The sequence below is a fragment of the Silene latifolia genome, chromosome Y (assembly GCF_048544455.1).
Source record: "Silene latifolia isolate original U9 population chromosome Y, ASM4854445v1, whole genome shotgun sequence".
NCBI lineage: Eukaryota > Viridiplantae > Streptophyta > Magnoliopsida > Caryophyllales > Caryophyllaceae > Silene > Silene latifolia.
Window position 1 is genome coordinate 279,581,660 of NC_133538.1, and position 11,096 is coordinate 279,592,755.

Here is an 11,096-nt window from a genome sequence, read left to right on the forward strand (position 1 = left end):
TAATTTTGCCATTAAGAACAATTGTTGTACTATTTCTAGAAATGACTTGGTCATAGGCCGAAGCTCATCTATTAATGGCATTTATGTTCTAGAGATATCAAATCCAAAGAATGACATCTATAATATACAAACCAAGAAACTCAAATCAAGTGATCCAAATGAGTCGTACATTTGGCATTGTCGATTGGGTCATATCAATGAGCTAGAATCGCATTAAGAGATTAGTTTCTACTAACGTAATTAAACCATTTTATTTTCAATCTTATGGTATATGCGAATCATGCCTCCTAGGCAAAATGACTCGTAATCCTTTTAGTGGTAAAGGGACACAAGCTAGTGAACTTTTAGGCCTTATACATATCGATGTGTGTTTACCAATGAGTGTCACCGCTTGGGGTAATTATGATTACTTCATTACCTTCACCGATGATTTAAGTAGTTATGGGTATATCTACTTAATGAAATATAAGAGTGAAGATTTTGAGAAATTTAAAGAATTTCAGAATGAAGTTGAGAACCAATTGAACAAAAGGATAAAGACACTACGATCGGATCGTGGTGGAGAATATCTCAGTAATGAATTTGATTCACACTTGAAATATTGTTGCATTGTGTCACAACTTAGTCCACCTGGTACACCACAACTAAATGGTGTAGCCGATAGGAGAAATGGAACCCTACTAGATATGGTTCGATCTATGATGAGTCAAACCGAGTTACCTGACTCGTTTTGGGGTTTTGCAATCCAAACCGCAATCATCTCATTAAATTATAGTCCATCAAAACCAACCAAAAAGACACCATATGAGATGTGGAAAGGAAGGGTTCCTAATATTTCCTACATGAAGATTTGGGGATGTGATGCTTACGTCAAGGTAAAGACCGACAACAAGCTAGCCCCCCAATCCGAAAAATGCACCTTTGTAGGTTATCCTACCAACTCACGAGGCTACTACTTCTACAAATCTCATGAAAACAAAGTGTTTGTGTCTAATGAGGCTGTCTTTTTATAAAGTGATTTTATTTCTAAGAGACAGAGTAGGAGAAATTTTGAACTTAATGAAGTTCAAGAGACACAAACAGAAGTAGAGACAAATGAAGAATCACGTGAAGACGTTCCTTCGTCATCTATTTCGGAAGTCATTCCTCAATTGAGGAGGTCGTGTCGAGAAATTCACCATCCTGATAGATACGTGGGACTTATCGAAGAGGATGGGAGTCTTGATGTGTTGCTTCTAGAAAGCGACGAACCCGCCACCTACAAAGCTGCAATCTCTAGTCCTAATTCAGCTTTATGGCTTCAAGCCATGGAATCCGAAATTAGTTCTATGCATGAAAATAAAGTCTGGAACTTGGTGGATTTGCCTGAAGGAGTGAGACCTCTTCAATGCAAATGGATCTTCAAAATAAAGAATGACATAGAAGGACATGATGATGTCTACAAGGCTAGGCTAGTTTCAAAGGGTTTTACCCAAGTTCAGGGTCTTCACTATGATGAAACCTTTGCCCCTGTAGCCATGCTAAGATCCATTCAGATTTTGTTAGCAATTGCTGCATTTCATGACTATGAAATATGGCAAATGTATGTAAAGACCGCTTTTCTAAATGGGCATTTAGAAGAGGAGGTGTACATGTTACAACCTGAAGGTTTTGTAGATCCGAAAAATCCTAACAAAGTATGCAAGCTTAAGAGATCCATTTATGGTCTTAAGAAAGCATCTAGAAGCTGGAATCATCGTTTCAATCATGCTATAAGAGAAAATGGTTTTACTCGAAGTGTTGAGGAACCATGTTTATAAAGGAAGTTCAGTGGGAGCAATGTTGTGTTCCTAATATTGTATGTGGGTGACATACTACTTATTGGAAATGATATTCCAATGTTATCCTCCGTCAAGGAGTATTTGGGAAATTATTTCCAAATGAAGGATTTAGGAGAAGCACAACGCATACTATGTATCCGGATCTATAGAGATAGATCCAAAAGGATATTGGCATTGAGTCAAGAATCTTATATTGAAAAGATTCTTCGATGTTTCAGCATGGAAAAGTCCAAGAGAGGCTTAATTCCTATGGGTAGTGGAATCATTTTGAGCAAGTCTCAATCTCCTTCCAAACCCGAAGATGTTGAACGCATGAAGTTGATTCCTTATGCTTCCGCTGTTGGATCAATCATGTATGCCATGATATGCACTCGTCCAGATATCAAGAGAATTCAGGTGAGAGTCACTGGATAGCTGTGAAGAATATCCTTAAGTACTTACGAAAGACTAAGGATTCTATCTTAGTGTTTGGAGGTGACTCCGAGTTATGTGTTAAGGGTTACACAGACTCGAGTTTTCAAATAGATAGAGATGATATGAAATCCCAGGCTGAATTTATATACATGCTCAATGGTGGTGCCATAAGCTGGAGAAGCTTCAAAGATGTTGTGATTGCGGATTCTACTACAGAGGCTAAGTACGTTACAACATCAGAAGCTGCCAAGGAAGCCGTGTGGATTAGACAATTCATGGAAGGGCTAAAGGTAGTTCCCACTGCCAAAGATCCTATCACAATCTTCTATGACAATAGTGGGGCGATCTTTCAAGCTAAAGAACCCAAGTCTAGCAATAAGTCTAGACACGTACTTAGAAATTTCCATGTAATTAGAGATTTCATTGAAAGAAAGGAAGTAGCGATTTGTAAGGTTGGAACGGATGACAACATAGCTGATCCATTGACCAAACCTTTATCCCAAACAAAGCATGACCATCATGTTGTATCCATGGGTCTAAGGCGTATGCCAAATTTGTATTAGATTATAAGATATGAAATGAAAAATCTGAGTTTTTGGTTCATATATGATAATCGCATTTGCCATTTGAGTTTATTTATACAAACTCGTTTATTTATAACCTTGTTCTATCCAAATGGGTTGTAGAGACAAATTGAACCCCATTAAAGTGAACTGGATTAACATGGTATTCGCCCCTAGTTACTTATATGAGGTGACGTCTCGAAGTGACTAGAGTGTGATGCGATTGATGGCAAGTTCAAGTGCCATAGAGTCATATGGGATGACTAGTCGATCACATAGGCAGACTTTATGGGACACTCTGTCGGGCAGTGACCGCTTATAGAGTTCTGGTAATTCACAAAGCCTGGTCGTGGCAAGAGCTACTATAGTATTTTTATGAGTCAAATTCTTTTGACTAAAGACTATTCGCCCAAGTTGGCACAGATTTCTGATTAACTTTGATTTATACTCTACGATTTCGTAAATGAGGTCAAACTGGGTATATTTTGGGTTATGATGAACTGTGGATGAACAACGGGAATAGTGCGATAGGAATTGTCCACCCCTTGTCAGGGTTGTTTGAAATATCAAGGCCACTCGAGGAGTAGTTAACTGGAAATGCGTGGCCACGGTCGAAAAGTATCTATGGCAGATAATTCCGGTCAGACAGTTACTCTCCAGATCGAGGAAACCACTCAAGATATGATCAAGTGTAAGTACGGCCTGCAAGACACCTTGCATTGAGTGGGAGATTGTAATAGGACAAGAGAATTGGTGACGCACACTTGTCTCGGACAAGTGGGAGATTGTTGGAAAATGTGTCCTCAACAATAGTGCGATCACATGATTTAATATCATAATTAAATCTCATATTAAGAATACGTGAGGGATGATTCTTTATATAGTCAATTGATCGTCATTAATCGGTAATGATTGACTAACTAGAGTTTGACATTACTATCGTGTGATGGTGGTGGTCAGTTGATCCCTTTAGGTCAGACCTATAGGATGAGGCCCAAACAGATATTTAATTAATTGTATGCGATACAGATTGATTAATTCCGTAATTATGGGAGTGCGATTTTATGTCTTATTGTAATGTGATTAAATAAGATTTAATTTAGTAATTAAGTGTTAAATTACTAAATTAGTTGAGGTATTATATAAGTTTTGAGGTAGAGGTAATTAGTAATTTAAAGTTACAAGAAGTTGTAATTTTAACTAACTAGTAATTATAGGACCCATTATATATTGATATAATGGTAGTAAACTACTCAAAAAGTGGAGTGTATATTATATTATTAATTATAATATTTAAGCGTTAAATGATTACATTAATAATTAATTATGTAAGATAGTTAAACATATGACTTATAAGCATTTGTGGGACAAATGACAAAAGGCAAAAATGGACCAAAATGGGTCCATATTTCCGGCTAAATAAGAGAGCAAAAGATGCTCCTTTTGTCTTTTGTTTATGTTGGTTAGAGTGTGATAGTGACTTGTCATATGAACTTTAATCATGCTAATTCTTACACTACTCTAACTACATTATACAAATGAGTAAAAACAAAAGGGAAAAGATTCCCCACATGCATAAGAGGCACCAGTTTTTGCTCCTTAAGTAGAGCATTTGTTGCTCAATTTTTCCCACTTGGTTTTTACTTGGTTTTCCACTTATTTTCCCTCACATGCAAATGGCTAAAAACTCTCTCAAATAATAATACTCTCCAACTATTACTATAGGTATTAATAATAGAAATATTAGTAATATTAAGGTAACATTTCTACTACATATCTAGTTAATATTAGTAGGAATTTTTGGGATTAATCTTGGGTGCAACTTATTGGAGTGTCTTCTATACTTGGAATCTTAGGAGGATCATCCATCATATTAAGCTCAAGAACAAGTGAAGGAAGGTGACCTTACTTGTGCCCATATTTTCGAACCAACAACCAATGTAAGGGACATTATTTTTCATATAAATCTCTTATTTTGTTATGCATGCAGTAGATCTTAAGAACAAATAATTAATGAGTTAATTAGTTCACTATTAGAGGAGTCTAATAATAGGTATATGAACCCAACACACATAGGCTTTAACAAATAATCAGGATTGAGGGCCACTCCACCCAACCTGAACAGCATCCCAAAAATGCTTTCTTCAAAAACTAAGCACCTGCCTGCTTGACACAAAGAACACACATAAAAAACTGAGCTCAGTACAAAAAAAATAGAAGACAAGTACGATGGTGGAATAGACCAAACCACTTGTCTAACAAGCCCTCCTGACAGGCTGAGGGACATAAGCCCTCCTGACTGGCAACCGCCCCTTCTTTTTAGAAGCCCTCCTGACAGGCAACAAAGCCATCATTTCCTAAATACGGGATGAGGGCCATAAGCCTTCATGACAGGCATCATTCTAACAAAACACGTCAAAATGCATTATTTACAGGTACAAATCAAGTCACTCAAAGGAATCAAGAGAAAAGAGGATTCAATTTATACCAAGACAATGAAGTTGTCCAGGGAACATCTCCCCTGGATGGGCCAAAACATAACAGACTACTTCAAACCAAAATATAATAAACCAAAAAACAAATTAGCCTACCTTGGAAGCAGTAGCAGAGCTGATCCCCTCATCAACAGGCTCCTCATTCTCCTCTTCCTCGTCATCTCCTCCTTCCTCAGCATCACCACCTTTCTCCTTGGACGGAGGAGAATCCACCTCCTCATCAGCATGCAGCTTACAAAGCTCAGGGTAAGTAGCATTAAGGTTAGCTAATTCCTGGTCAGGATCCCAGAAAGGCATAACTTCAATAGGCTCCTTCATAGCATCTATACGACCCCTACCAAAGAAGTAGGTAGCAGCATCCTTATACCTGCCCTGTACCAAATCCTTCTCAACAGCCAATTCCTCATTCACCTTCAGCTGCTCTTGTATAGCATGCTTCTCAGCCTTTAACTCCTCCTGGACAATATCAAATTTAGCCTGAAGAGCTTTCACGGCATCTTGAGCAGAATTCAACTTGGATGACTCCACCACCAACCGAGCCTTCCCTGCTTCACTGTCCTCTTTCAAAGAATGATTCTCAGCCTTTGTTGCTTCTAACTCAGCCTTAAACTTCACAACATCTTTCTTCAGAATCTGCATCTCCCAATCCAAGGTATCTTTGAGATTGGTTACAGAATCCAGCTGACAGGCACCCCTCAACATATCATTTACATTCTGCCAAAAATATCACCATTCAGGCCACACAAAACGAAAAAATAACCAAAACAAAATCCTACAAAAAGAAATTACCTCCTTTAGCATAGTGGCCTGGTCAGATTGGCAGCATAATCCCTGGTACGGTACATAGCAGCCAAGGCACGAGCAGAAGAGTCCTCAGCCCGATACTTATAATAAGGACCGTCAACCATAAAAGATTGAGCCTGGATCTGTTCCTTGGAAAACTGAACCTCATCTAGACGAGCTCTAACCCTCTAACCTCATGGACCCCACCTGAAGCCTCGTCAACCCTCTTCCTCTTTTTAGTCCAGCCAACCTCATCCACAACCTTTTCAGGAGACACCACCTGCACCTCCTGAACAGGTTCCTGAACCTGAACGACACTATCACTCTCTGTAGCCTCACTACTCTTGGATTTCTCCCCTGTAATCTGAGAAACGCCTGCCTTCACCAAAGACAATCCAAAGCTGGCTATCCTGGTAGAAGCTCTAATAGCTGCACGACGAGGCTCTACATTAGCAATATAAACATATGCTCAAACAAAAAAGAATCCATAAAACAAAAGTAACAAAACTTACTGCCTGATGAAGAAGCCCCTGAAGCTTTAGCAACCTTCACAGGTTTGTAGGTGCTTAATTTAGCTTTCTTAAAGCGAGGCATAGGTGCCTGCCCCAGACAGGCAGGCCACATCCTCTCCTCTTCTGGCAACACCATAAAAGTAGCAATTCGATTAGCCGATCCCTCAGCATCAGGATCATTTGCCCAGTCAGCCACTACGAAGACAAAATCAAGTAAGCATACTTTAAGAACAAATTAAATTATCCCTAACTAAAATTCAGTGCAGGAAGAAAAAATTACCTCCTTCAACAGCAGGGTAATTGAGGTAATCCAGATCAGGGGCAATAGAGTCAGCCCTGATGAACATATAAGTCTGAGCCCATCCCTTGTCATCCCCTGAATCAAAGTTGGTAATCAGATCAGCCATCTTCAATCAGACTCGAAAATTGAAACGACCAATAGAGTTGCTCTTCAGGTGATAAACATTTTTAAAATCATCAAGAGTGATGACCAGCTTATTCTTGGCACACAATTGCTCAATAGAATGCACAATTTTGGAAGAGAGAAAAATTATAAAGAATTGAAAAATAAGAATGTGAAAACAAAATGGACGTTGCAAGGGTTTTATAGCCGCAAAAACACAACGGGTAGCATAAGTGGACAAATCCAATCATGACTCTCCTAGGGTTTGATGAACCTATGATGTGACCATAATTGGCGCATATTTAGCCCCCGAATTACCATTGTTTTCATGCTTTTTAGTGCCTATTTGGGTCATTTCTTATCTTTAGTTCTTTGTTTTGCATATTCTTTGAGATTTTGATCCCTTGGTAGGAAAGGAGTAAGAATCTTGCATTTTCATGGCAAAACGAGGCTAAATTGATTGTATTCAATGACCAAGCATCAAGGAGAGACAAGACTAGAAGGCCTTTGTACATAGCATAGTAGAAGAGCATAGTTGAGAAAGGATCCTTGAATCCCCAAGGAAATCCCCAAGGAATTCATGAAGAAAAGGGAAGAAAAGAAGAAGAAAAGATGCTGCCAGACAATCCGAACGGATTGTACACAATCCGTCCGTCCATCCAAGCCCAATCCGAGCGTCCCGCAAAGGAATCCGCTCGGATTCCCCCTCGCCAATCCGAGCGTCTTACCCAAGGATCCGCTCGGATTCTCCAGCCCAGATCCGGCCGTCCCGACTCCCATCCGCACGGATTTCAGTACAGCACGTTTTCATTCTTCAAGCCACGATAAGAGAAGCCCTTCTCTCGGAGAATACCGGAGTCTCCTTGCTCAACTTAAAAAGTGTAATTACTAGTTTAGCCCTTAGTTAACCCTAATGCATCCTCCCTAATTTTCACTATAAACACCCCATTAGTCTAATTAGAGAGCATGTTCTTCTTATCAATAATTAGTGTAGTTAATATTAATCAAATCTCTCTTCAATATTGTAATCAAATATTAATCAAGTTTTAATCCAAGTTTTAGTTCTTTAATCTCTCTCTTGTTCTTACTTTATTTTGGGTAATTGAAGATTATTTGGGTTATTATTGAGAGATTGACAACCTCTCAATCTAGGATTCAAGTACTTCTATTATTCTTGCTTTATTATTGGAATCATTAGTAGGTATAATCTCTTAATCCCTTTTTAATTATTGCTAATTACTTTCATTTATTCATCATGTTTCATTATGTTAGTATGATTGACAACCTTTCTAGCATGATCAATATGATAATGAGTGAGTAGTCTCTTAGCTAGGGTTTAATGGGTGATTAGGGGAAACCAACATGGGGAATGATTCATGCTTAAATTAATATGCTTTCATATCTTATTTGCTTGCTTGTTTTGATCTTAATACATGCACATGTTATATTTGATGAAATGCTAAGCCTATGAATCCTTGCATTTACTATCATCTTCTATCCTTTCAACTTGACTTGTAAGACATAACCCAACTCGAGTCTTGTTAGACCATGCATGTGTTGAGTAGGAAAGATTAAGTCGACTTGTAGGTGTTGTACAATCTAATCGATTCGGCTCCGGGACCCAAACTTTCCTAGGATTGTAAGATATAACCCAACTCAATCCATCACAACAATAATTGCTTGCTTATAATTTGAGAACATGTTTGTATGATCATATCCCATGAATCCCCTATGAACCCATGACACCCTAGTGCCTTTAATCAATTGTTTACACCCCTTATTTTATTTACCTTGTTAGTTTATTTTCATTGCTATTTTAGTTTAGTAACCTTCTACATCAACCCAAATTGTGACACCCCTTAGACACTACTAGTTACAATAGAATTCTCATTTCAATACCCGTCCCTTGGGATCCGACCTTTACTTGCCTCTTTACTAATTGTAGAGTTGTTTGTGAAGTATAAATTGTGTTTTGTATCGACCATTGACCAACGACCACATATGCTTAATTTGTGAAACGAAATGGACCCGATCAAAAATGGCGCCGTTGCCGGGGACGGTGTTTAATTGATTTAAGATTTCTTTTATTGTTTTTAGTTGTGTCTTTTTCACCTTGGGGAAGTAAAACTCCTCAAGGTTTGTTCTAATTGTTTTCGAGTTGTTTGATATTTTGCATGTCTAGAAGGTTACAAAGAGATTTGTTACCTTTTGACCGTGAAATCGAAAGAACCTTGACGAATAATAGGAGACTTGTTAGGAGGAATTTGGGAGGTGTTGGTGAAGTTGTTCAACCCACTAGTGAGTTTGTCAATCCTTTCGCAATAGAAGGAGAAGAGAACCCATTAAACAATACCACACAAAATCCACCTACAATGCCTAAATTCTCGTCACACTCTATACCCACCGAGGAGGATCTACCAAATGGTACTCCTACCCCACAACATCTCACCGGTAATTTTATTGCCAAGTCCGCCTTCATCCAACTAGTTGAGAGGAGCCAATTCGGGGGAATGCCTAGTGAGGACCCTCATTCTCATATGGAAACCTTTTGCGATTATTGTGAAGCTATCTCTCAAACGGGCGTGACTCAAGACCAAATAAGATGGGTCTTATTTCCTTTTTCGTTAATCGGCACCGCAAAGCAATGGTTGAAGGGCCTTGATAAGGCCACCCTTGGAATAGATTCTTGGAAGAAGCTAGCTCTAGCTTTCTACAAAAAATTCTACCCACCGAAAAAGACCAATATGCTAAGAGCTCAAATTACGGGTTTTAAGCAAAGGGATGAAGAATCTTTGTATGAAGCTTGGGAGCGGTTCAAAGGTATTTGTCGCTCATGTCCTCACCATGGACTTAGCGAATGGTTTTTAGTGCAACAATTTTGGAATGGTTTATATGAAGATTCAAGGAACATTCTCAATATGGGATCAAATGGAATGTTCACCGAAGTTGATGACAATCAAACATGGAACAAGATTGAGGAAATGGCGGTCCATAATTCACAATATAGTAGGCCTCGCAAGGCTACTAGAGGAGGAAAGTATGAAGTGGACACCGTTACTCAATTGGGTGCTCAACTTAGTGCTCACATTGACACAATCAACTTGAAGTTTGAACAAGCTATGGCTAGACTTGAGGAAAACTCAAAATCATCGAAGCATCATGTCAATGCCATGACGGCATCCTCATCAATCCCAAGCGGGATATGTGAGAATTGTGGAACCTTGGGTCATGACTCAAGTGAATGTAGGGGAACAACCGAACAAGTTAATGCTTTCCAAGCTTACAAAAGTGGTACCCCTTATTCCAACTTTTACAATGAAAACACCAAGTTCCATCCAAATCTCTCATACAAAAGCCAAAATGTTCAAAACCCTCAAACAACATACACTCCACCACCCATGAGAAATCAAAATCAAAGACCCTTTTACAATCAAAACCAAGGCTACCAAAATCAAAATCCATACAATCACCACAATGACCAAGGTTTTGATGTCCAAAAAGCGGTCCTCCAAATGCAAAAGAATCAACAAGAATTTTTCACCCAAATGCAAAAAGATAGCCAAGCAAAAGACACCACCATCAACAACATTCTAGCTCACACCAAGATGTTGGAAACACAATTGACTCAACTAGCATCTTCAAGCTCACAAAGACAAAAGGGGCAATTACCACCTCAAAGTAATCCCCCTAGACATGAAACGGTTAGTGCCATTCACTTGAGAAGTGGTACAAGATATGAGGCACCAAAGGAGCAAGTTGAGGATGAAGTTGTGAGAGCTAGTGAGATGAAGTTGTGGTGCAAAGCCCCAAAGAAGGGGAATCATCAAAGGAAGAAAGTTCAAAGAAAAATGAAGACAAAGCCAAAGAGAAGGAGCCCATTGTGATTAGACTTCCTTTTCCAAGTCGTCAAGCCAAGCCCAAATTTGATGATCAACTTGGAAAGTTCATGGAAATTGTGAAGAACTTAGAAGTCTCAATTCCTTTCACGGAATTAATCAATCACGTTCCGGCCTATCCAAAGTACATGAAAGATATCCTCACAAAGAAGAAGTCGATCCGGAAACTTGAGACTATCGCCTTCACTAAGGTGAGTAGTGCAATACTTC

At 38.9% G+C, this 11,096-nt stretch overlaps 1 non-coding gene across 1 annotated transcript; it reads right to left on the reverse strand.

Moving 5' to 3' along the window:
- Positions 1 to 9,734: 9,734 nt before the first annotated feature.
- On the reverse strand, positions 9,735 to 9,841 carry LOC141636982 (small nucleolar RNA R71). The gene has a single exon (XR_012541547.1). It is a non-coding gene; the product is annotated as a small nucleolar RNA R71 (small nucleolar RNA).
- Between the last annotated feature and the right edge of the window lie 1,255 nt (positions 9,842 to 11,096).